Below are 11260 nucleotides of genomic sequence, written 5' to 3' on the forward strand. Positions count from 1 at the left end.
GATATAGTTAAGATACACTCAGCAAAAATCAAAATACCAAACGAGCCAAAGCAATGAGGAAGTATATTGTCATGTAACAGGCTTTTGGGGGGAAGGGAGAAGAGGTTCTAGAGACTTTTGGTTCATCAGCAAAATGAAATATTCAGAGACTCAGATTCTCTTATTTTTCATTATGTATTCCCCAGTGTTGGCTGGGGTACCATGATAGCTGACAGACTTCTAGGCATTATATATAGGCATGACAATATTTAGGGAAAAGAGTAGGAGAGATCATTTTCTGTGACTCTTAGGAGCAAGGAACATTTCCCATTAGTTAACAGTATGTCTGCTCTTAACCCTAATTGGTCACTTGGGTCATAGGTAATTTCTGAAATAATCACTGATACACTTTAAATTAATCACAGACTCTTGAAGGTTTTATTTAAATAAATGTAGCAGGCTCATAAGTTTTACTTCTTATGCACGTATAAAGAAAGAACCACTAAAAAAAAAAAAAAAAAGAACCACCGATCCTTTATTTTACCAACAAAAAATTTTACATGTATACATTTCATAAAACATAGATGACAATTTAAATTAAATGTGTATATTAAGACCATCAAGCATAATTACAGACTAATCAGAGGTTAGTGTTTATTTTAAAAAGGCAGCAAAAATTCTGAAGTATTAAATTCAGTATTGAACATTTACTAGGAGTTTTTTATTATCTTTTTTTATAGCTGTGAGAGATGGGAAATATTTTTATTTTTTATTTTTATTTATTTTTTTAATTAAAAAATTTTTTTATTATGTTAGTCACCATACAGTACATCCTTAGTTTTTGATGTAGTGTTCCATGATTCATTGTTTGCATATAACACCCAGTGCTCCATGCAATATGTGCCCTCCTTAATACCCATCATCGGCCTATCCCAATCTCCCACCCCCCTCCCCTCTGAAGCCCTCAGTTTGTTTCCCAGAGTCCACAGTCTCTCATGGTTCATTCCCCCTTCTGTTTACCCCCCCTCATTCTTCCCTTCCTTCTACCGATCTCCATGCTATTTCTTATGTTCCATAAATGAGTGAGACCATATGATACTTGTATTTCTCTGCTTGACTTATTTCACTTACATAATCTCCTCCAGTCCTGTCCATGTTGCTGCAAATGCTGGGTAATCGTTCTTTCTGATGGCTGAGTAATATTCCATCGTATATATGGACCACATCTTCTTAATCCATTTGTCTGTTGAAGGGCATCTCGCTCCTTCCACAATTTAGCTGTTGTGGACAAAGCTGCTATGAACATTGGGGTGCATATGGCCCTTCTCTTCACTACGTCTGTATCTTTGGGGGAAATACCCAGTAGTGCAATTGCTGGATCATAGGGTAGCTCTATTTTTAACTTTTTTTTTTTTTTAAAGATTTTATCTATTTATGTGACAGAGAGACAGCCAGTGAGAGAGGGAACACAGCAGGGGAGTGGGAGAGGAAGAAGCAGCCTCCCAGAGGAGGAGCCCGATGTGGGACTTGATCCTGGAACGCTGGGACCACGCCCTGAGCCGAAGGCAGATGCTTAACGACTGCGCTACCCAGGCGCCCCCTATTTTTAACTTTTTGAGGAACCTCCACACTGTTTTCCAAAGTGGCTGTACCAACTTGCATTCCCACCAACAGTGTAAGAGGGTTCCCCTTTCTCCACATCCTCTCCAACATTTCTTGTTTCTTGCCTTGTCAATTTTTGCCATTTTAAGTGGCATAAGGTGGTATCTCAAGGGGACAGGGGAAATATTAATGGTTTAACCTTGTAAAAATTTTTTGTTCTCCCAGAGTCAGAGAAGCCTACTCTTTTAAGTTTAATTCCTGGAATTCTGTTAGCTTCAAAGATGAGAAGGCCAAAATTAACAATGTGGAAATGAAACAAAGGTGTGATTAGAATTTGGGGGAATATATTTTACTAAGTTTATTTTTATAGCACACAAACATAGTGCTAAATTTGAAAAAAATAGTGTTATTCTCTCCCCTTTTCTCAATCTATACAATGACTCTTTAGGGACAACTACGTTTTTCAGCATCTTCTGTAGTCTTGAGCAGATAGTCTATGTAAATTAGCAGAATTTATGGCCTCAGAGTAGACATTCAAGATTTGAAAATATTCCATGAATGCATCATAGTTCAGTGACATCCATATACCATTATTATGGATTTCACAAATAAAATTTTTTATTCAGTTTACCTCTATTCCTGAGTATTTACTGTGGAGAAGAGGGTCTGCATTATCTTTGGTCACAATAATTTAATATGATCCATCCTAACTGGTTGCCTTCTATGCCTGATGCTCAAGAGATGTGGCCTCCTCTACCATCATCACTATGGGGATTTTCTTCACTTCTCCCCTTTATTGAATTTTTTATTTTTTATTCATTTAGCTGGCGGAAAACCTCTAGTTGATTTCTTGGAAGGGGTGATTTTGAGATAATTCATGTGGTTGAAAAAATTACCCATCTGATTCTAATGTCTCCTTATTTGGGCCTTATTGTGTTAAATTATTTATGACCAGGTATAAGTGATTGCTTCTTGAAACATTTTCTAAAAAGATTTTATTTATTTATTTTAGAGCAAGCAGGGGGGAGGGGCAGAGGGAGAGGGAGAGAGTGTCTCAAGCAGACTCCACGCTCAGCATGGAGCCCAGAGCCCAGGGTTTGATCTCAAGACCCTGAGGTTATGATGTGGGTTGAAACCAAGAGTTAGCACTTAACTGCACCACCCAGGCACCGCTAAGTGATTGCTCTTAAAAGTCCAGCCCTTGAGGTAAATGCCCCATGTCTAAGTGATACACCAAACTTGGACCAGTAGATTCCATTATCTGCCAGGTATTGGTACTCCATACTGAGTATAGTGCAGGAGTTGGCAAATTTTTTCTGTAAAGGGCCTGACGGTCAATATCCTAGAGTTTGTGAACTACAGGGTCTCCGTCACAACAACTGAACTCTGAGGTTGTATCTTGAAAGAAGCCGTAGATAATATGTAAGTGATAGAGTGTGGCTGTGTTCCAGTGACATTTGCCATGACACTTGAATCTCATAATTTTCTCTTTTTAAAAATTTTTTTTATTGTGTTAGTCACCATACAGTACATCCCTGGCTTTTATGTAAAGTTTGATGTGAATCTCATAATTTTCAATTACCACAAAGGACTGTCCTTTGATTTCTTCCAACATTTGAAAATGTAAAAGCCTCGCCTCCCTCAAAAAAAAAAAACCCTGTAAAAACCATTCTTATTCTTTGCTAATTGGCAAGAGCCACACAAAAAAATTCAGCAGGCCAAATTTGGCCCATAGGCCACGTTTTCTGAGTCCTGAAGAGTCAACAGTCATGCTGTAATGGACATTTTATTTGACCCATGGAGATGGACATAAGAAAATCCAAATATAGATAAACATAAAGTTACATATGATGAATGATAAGAAAAAGAAGAGGATTTTGAGAACCAGTGATGGATGATCTTGATTTAAATCAATAGGGATATAAGGAAGGCCTGTAAGAGAATAAATAAGCAGCAGTTTGAAAGATGGGAGTGAATGCTTATGGCAAAGACAGGGAGAAGAGAATTGCTGGTATTGCAAAGGCCCCAAGAGAAGAAAGTGCTTGAGACTTTTGAGAGGAACTGGAAGAGGTTCAGAAGTGTGGGAACATCACCGCTGTGTGTTCACTTCATCTCCCCTTCGTGAAATCACGCTTAGTTCTGATTTAAATGTTTAAATGTTATTTGGCTGGATCCCCTTTCTTAAAGAGTTCCCTTAGACAGCTTATGTGGGTCACTTCAGTAAATGGCAAAATTGCTGAGCCCTTGTATGCCTAAAATTTCTTTCTTTTGCTCATGTATTAGTCCGGGCTCTCCAGAGAAACAAAACCAATAGAATGGATGGATGGATGGATGGATAGAATCTATAGAGCTCTCTCCATATTTATGTATATATCATCTATTGAACCAATAGGACATATATATATATAGAGAGAGGAGGGAGACAGGGGCGCCTGGAAGTCCCAAGATCTGCATTTGACAAACTGGAGACCCAGGAGAGTCAACGGTATAGTACCAGTTGGATTTTGAAGGCTTGAGAACCAGGAGAGCTGATGGTGTAAGTTCCAGCTGGAGTGTGAGTCAGAAGGCAGGAGACTGATGTCCCAGCTTTAAGATAAACACAGAAAGCTTTCTTATTCAGCCTTTTCATTCTGTTCAGGCCTTCCATGGATTGGGTGAGGCCTGCTCACATAGGTGAGGGCAATCTACTTTACTCATTCCCCTGATTCATATCATAATCTCATAAAAAACACCGTGACAGACACACCCAGAAATGGTGTTTAACCAAATACCCGAACAGCCATGGCACAGTCAAATTGCCACATAAAATTAACCATCGCAGCTCTCACTTGATAGGGGGATTTTGGCTAAAGAAGTAGATGCTGTTGGTGTTCAACCCAAACAATCATTGTCTGTTTTTTCCAGCCTATCCCATGGATGGTGACTGAGTAAATTATGTTTATGCTTAACATGTGTCTGGTACAGTGCTAAAAGTTTCACATAATTAACCAATTATTTTGAGAGAGAGAGCTCAAGTGCGGGAGGGTGGGTGGGAGGGAGAGAGAAACTCAAGCAGGCTTCACACCAGCATGGAGCCTGACATGGGCCAGATCTCACAACCCTGAGATCGTGACCTGAACCGAAATCAAGAGTCAGATGCTTGACTGACTGAGCCACCCAGGTGCCCCCCTAATTAACCGATTTAAATCTGGCAGCAAAACCCTGCATATATGGTAATGTTGCCATTATAACAATAAGGAAAAATAGAGCTTATGAATAGTAAGCAACTTGCCCAAGGCCCACCATTTCCAAGTGGGATGGTATGGATTTGAGCTGTATTGGTTGTGTTTCAGGGCCTTCAGGGCTTAACCACTCTTTATTATACAAATATTAAAAAAGGAATTACCTTAAGTATGAAGAAAATTGAATTTCAAATTTTTATCAACCAGTTAGAATTAGCCAGTGTCTCATATCAAATGTACCTTTAAAAATACTGTTTATATTACACATTTGTATTTTACACCACATCTATAACTTTACAAAGTTGGGGAGACCTATTTTTGTATGTAACCCTTTTTTTTCTCATTTCTTCAGATCTTGCATCAGTCATTATAATTCTACATAATTATTATTAATACCTGCCCAGATTTCCATTTTTTGGAATAGAATACTTTGCCTATTCATAATTGTTGATTGTTTCCAAACTTTCCTAATGTAAATAATCCTATGGAAAATATAATTTTTCAGTTTAGTTTAATCATTACCATGAAGTATATTCTTTTTTTTTCTTTTTTTTTAAAGATTTTATTTATTTATTCGACAGAGATAGAGACAGCCAGCGAGAGAGGGAACACAAGCAGGGGGAGTGGGGGAGGAAGAAGCAGGCTCATAGCGGAGGAGCCTGACGTGGGGCTCGATCCCGTAACGCCGGGATCACGCCCTGAGCCGAAGGCAGACGCTTAACCGCTGTGCCACCCAGGCGCCCCTACCATGAAGTATATTCTTTTAAATGAGTTGCATTCAAGAACATGCTTATTTCAGGGACACCTGGGTGACTCAGTTGGTTAAGCAGCTGCCTGCAGTTCAGGTCATGATCCCAGGGTCCTGGGATCAAGTCCTGCATTGGGCACCCTGCTCAGTGGGGAGCCTGCTTCTCCCTCTGCCTTCTGTTCCCCCTGCTTGTGCTCTCTCTCCCTCTAATAAATAAATAAATAAAATCTTTAAAAAAAATGCTTATTTTAAGTAAGGGCATAAAATACCCTCTAGGAAAGTTGTATATGAATTTTTTTACACCAAATTAATTTGGGATTAATAGTGCATAAGAATTGTGGTACAATGGATATGATTTTTTATAAAATTTGGTAGTTTTTAGACCAATATGGAATACTTCATGACATTTCTATATATCTCATAAATTTAGATGTATTTTCACATACACATTTATTTTTATTAAATCTCCATTTATATCCTTAGCTCATTCTTTTTCACATCAGTGTGTTCATCTGTATATTGATATATAAAAACTGCTTATTGGGGCACCTGCTTGGCTCAGTTGGTAGAGCACATGACTCCTGATCTCAGGGTTGTGAGTTTGAGCCCCATGTTGGGTATAGAGATCACTGAAAAATGAAATCTTAAAAAAAATTGCTTATTAATTCAGCCAAATAATATTTTGCTTCTCATACATGGAACAAAAATTTTCTGCTTAGTTTGCTTTTAACTTTGCTCAAGGGGGTATTGAAACATGTTATTTTCACAGATAAACCTGTTAATTATTTACTTTATGATTTCGCTTGGATGTCATGCAGTCAACATTAAGAATTATAATAGTCTTAATTTCTGTTTTGTAAATACATTGGTAGCTATGTATTCTTATTTTTCTTACTGGGTTAAAATATATAACACGTTTACCATTTTAACAATTTTTAAGTGCACAATTCAGTAACACTAAGGACATTTACACTGTGCAAGCACTACCACTATCCATCACCAGAACTTTTCACCATACCAAACCAAAAGTCTGTATTTGTTACATAAATCCCTATTGCCACCGCCTCTGCTCCCTCAAACCCCTGGTAACTACTGTTCTACTTTCTGTCTCTATGGATTTGACTTTTCTAGGTACCCTATATAAGTGGAATCATAACAATACTGTCATTTTGTGTCTGGTTTATTTCACTTAGCATTACATTTTCAAGGTTCATTCATATTGTAGCATATATGAAAATTTTCCTTCTTAAGGCTAAATAATATTCCAAAACATATATACATATATGAAAACATACATACATACGTATATGTGTGTGTATCACATTTAGTTTATCCATTCATCTGTTGTGAACATTGGATTTTTACTACCTTTGGCTGTTGTGATATAATGTGAACATTGGAGTACAAACATCTGTTGAAATCCCCGCTTTCAATTTTTTGGGGATATATACCTAGAAGTGGAATTGTTGGATTAAATGTTAATTCTCTATTTAAAATTTTGGGGAATCACTATATTGTTTTCCACAGCAACTGTACCATTTTACATTTCTACCAGCTGCACAAAGGTTTTAGTTTCTCCACATCCTCACCAACACTTGTTATTTCTTTCTTTTTTAAAATAGCCATCCTACTGGGTGTGAAGTGGTATCTATTTGTGGTTTTGATTTGCCCAGTTTCCCTAATGATTAATATTGATCATCTTTTCATGTGCTTATTGGCCATTTGCATATCTTCTTGGGAGAAATATCCACTTCGTTTGCTTATTAAAAAAAAGATTTGTTTATTTATTTGAGAGACAGAGCACGAGCATGGGGGGGAGGGGGGAGGGGCGGAGGAGAGGAAGAGAGTCTCAAGCAGATTCAACACTGAGCACAGAGCCTGACACAGGGCTTGATCCCACAACCCTGAGATCACGACCTAAGTTGAAATGAAAAGTCAGATGTTCAACCAACTGAGCCACCCAGGAACCCCTATTTGCTCATTTTTAACTGGGTGGTTTGTTATTTTGTTGCTGAGTTGTAGGAATTTTTATATGTTCTGGATATTAATCCTTTTTTTTAAAGATTTTATTTATTTATTTGACAGAGAGAGAGGCGTCGAGAGAGGGAACACAAGCAGGGGGAGTGGGGGAGTGGGGGAGGGAGAAGGAGGCTTCCTGCTGAACAGGGAGCCCAATGCGGGGCTCGATCCCAGAATGCTGGGATCATGACCTGAGCGTAAGGCAGATGCTTAATGACTGAGCCACCCAGGCACCCCTGGATATTAATCTCTTGTCAGATAGATAATTTGAAATATTTCCTCCATTTCTGAGGGCCACATTTTCACTTTGTTTATAGTGACTGCTGATATACAAAAGTTTTTAATTTTGATGAAGTCCAACTCATCTATTTTTGTTTTTCTGTGCTTTTGGTGTTATATCTGAGAAATCACTACCAAATCCAATTTTATGAAGATCCCCTCCATGTTATCTTCTAAGAGTTTTTTTTTTTTAAGATTTTATTTATTTGACAGAGAGAGAGAGACAGCCAGCAAGAGAGGGAACACAAGGAGGGGGAGTGGGAGAGGGAGAAGCAGGCTCCCAGCAGAGCAGGGAGCCCGATGTGGGGCTCGATCCCAGGACCCTGGGATCACGCCCTGAGCCAAAGGCAGACGCTTAACAACTGAGCCACCCAGGTGCCCCTCTTCTAAGAGATCTATAAGCTCTTCCTTTTAGGTCTTTGATCCATTTTGAATTAATCTTTTTTTTTTTTTTATGACGTGAGTTAGGGCCCAGCTTCATTCTTTTGCATGTGGGTATTCAGTTTTCCCAGCACCATTTGTTGAAGAAACTGTTCTTTCCTCATCAAATGGTCTTGGCCTCCTTGTCAAAAATCAATTGACAACATAGTGTGTGGGTTTATTTATGGTCTCTCAATTCTATTCTATTGATCTGTGTTTCTATCACTTATGTCAAGAACAGTTTTGATTATGATAGCTTTGTCATAAGTCGTGGAATAGGATGTTTGAGTTCTCTAACTTGGTCAGGTTTTTAAAATAATCCGTATGCACTTCAGCATGTATTCAGTGCATGTTAAGTGCATGGCTTTTATAATATGCTCATAAGATCAATATACTCATCATGCAGTTTTTATCTGCTTGAAGTATCATTTACTGAGTGATGTGTTAAAAATCTCCCATTATGTGTTTGAATTTGTTGCTCCTTGTAGCTTCTATCATCACTTTGTCTCCAGGTTCATTCATTTTGTAACACCCCAGGTAGCCCCAGCATTATTGACTTTTCAGTTTCTGTTTTCACTTTTTCCCCCAATGCAGATTTCTTTAATATTCTTAGATACTCATCTATATAACCACTTGATAGAATATCTGTCAGCATTTGAGATAATTCTTCTATTTTACTGAGCATTTCTAGGTAGTTTGTAGGATTTTCGTGCTCCAAATAGATGTCTTCATATTATTTCATGAAGTCTTGCCAGATTCTGTTTGTTTTCGGTGCCTACCTACCTCAGCCCCCTTTACTGTTATTTCATAGCTCTTAGTTGTACTGCGTTATAAGTGTCATATTACTGGTCTACCGTTCTAACTCAACAGGCAGATATATTTCAGATTCATCTCTGTGTCCTCAGTAGAAGGACTATCTGTAGGTTAAAAGAAGGTTCTTGGTTCCAGCATCCTGATGGGAAATGAAATCACAAAGTGTTAGAGGTCATGATTGGAACTTAATAGAGGTCATGATTGGAACTTACACAATTTTAGTAAATGCTAGACTGGTGGAAGAAGGACTTGAAATATTTGTTTCTGGGCTAGGTGGGAGAAGGATCAACCAAATGTCTACAGGGGATAATTTGGGTCTAAGAATTCACAGGAGTATTTACTTATTCCAGGTCCCAAGGCAAAAACCTGCATTCTTACAGTGTCAAGGGTGTAAGTTGTGTATCTATTTCTCTCTGTCAGGAATTAAGCTCAGGACAGATTAAGGATAAACATCTTAGCCTAGACCTTAATCCTTAGACTCTTCTCTGTGGGTCTAGTTTCAATTCTACCCTTTTAAGAGAAATTGTAACACCACTCTGCAAACTTTGAATGAATCAGTGTATGTCATCTCTAATAGGCTGGAGTACTATCTCCGCTCTTGAAAGAACCCAGGGTTCCCAAGGTTGGAGGTAGCAGTTCAGATTTATTAAGTCTGAGTATAAGAATGGAACTATTGTAAATTGGCTAGTTAGGAGATACAAAACATGACTGTTCATTCATGGATTGTAGCTCCTCTTTCTCTACCTGCCTCAGTTTCCCGAAGACAGACATGGGGGAACAATCAGTTTAAAAGCCAGGTATAGCAGGCTTTGATAATTCCACGAACTTCTGCTAATGCTCATTGCTTGTGTTTCCCAAGCATAGAAGAATTTATTTTGTTTAAGCTCCTATCTTACAATATTCTATAAATTAAGTTGGCTCCTCTTCCCCAAGGGATAGTCTTAAATAATAGCCTCTAATGACTTTTCTTCCAAAGTTCATGTAGTCTTTAAAAAGGTCATTTGGCACTATTTGATTTCTGCTAGAAAAGCAGAAAAGCATGTCCTAGAAGGGAAATATAAATGTCTCCCCTTTGTTGGTATTCTGAATTTTTGATGAGGTGGGAATGAATACTTACATGGGAATATTCATATAAAATCCCTGCTCTGTTCTTGATTGAGATGAGATAGGAACATGTGATGACTGTTCTTAGTATACAATAACCTGAATGAATCAGTAAAGATTATGATTGGCTGTAAAAATGACCCAGAATGACTGGTTCAATCAGGAAAATTTTTCTGTCACATAAAATTCTGGAGGTGGCAGTTTAAGCCAGGTGTGGCTCTGCTCCAAAGTCCTCCAAACCATCTTATTCAAATCCAGGCAGTGGAATGGAGGCATGGGGGAAGGAAGAAAGGGAGATAACCAGGTGTGTTTAAGGTAGATTCCTTCAAACTGCCACACAATTTCAGTTATCTCCGGTTGGCCATAACAGAGGATCCCTGAACGAATAAGATGGGGGAATCATCATCCTAGTGGTGCACATAAGGAAATAAAGAAGTGATTGCTCTTTTTAAAAAAAAAGATTTTATTTATTTATTTGATAGAGAGACAGCCAGTGAGAGGGGGAACACAAGCAGGGGGAGTGAGAGAGGAAGAAGAAGGCTCCCAGCGAAGGAGCCCGATGTGGGACTCGATCCCAGGACTCTGGGACCACATCCTGAGCTGAAAGCAGACGCTTAACGACTGAGCCACCCAGACACCCCTGATTGTTCTTTTATTATGGAAGAAAGGGAGATCGATATGGGGGGTAATTAGCAGACTTGGCCCTAATTCAAATACCAACCATGGAACCCAACTTCCTGGACACCAGTATTGAACAAAAGATCTAGTAGGCTGGAATTAATTTATTGAAATGGGGGTTTACTGGTATACTTGCAGTATTTGAGGATCTTTCTGGAATTTGGGGTCTCTCATATCCCATAATGTCCTGCTGATTCTACTTAATATATGAAAAATATAAGCTGTAGTGAATCTTCCTTATGTCCAATCTGGATTATTGCAATGCCTAGTAATATTGGACAGATACCTCGTATTCAGTTTTTTCTCATGCTCATCTCATTCCCACCCTACATCTAATATATTCTATATGACCACCAAATTGAACTCCCTAAGACACAAGGCTACTGTGACTGATAGA

This window comes from Ursus arctos, unplaced genomic scaffold, assembly GCF_023065955.2.
Source record: "Ursus arctos isolate Adak ecotype North America unplaced genomic scaffold, UrsArc2.0 scaffold_19, whole genome shotgun sequence".
Taxonomy (NCBI): domain Eukaryota; kingdom Metazoa; phylum Chordata; class Mammalia; order Carnivora; family Ursidae; genus Ursus; species Ursus arctos.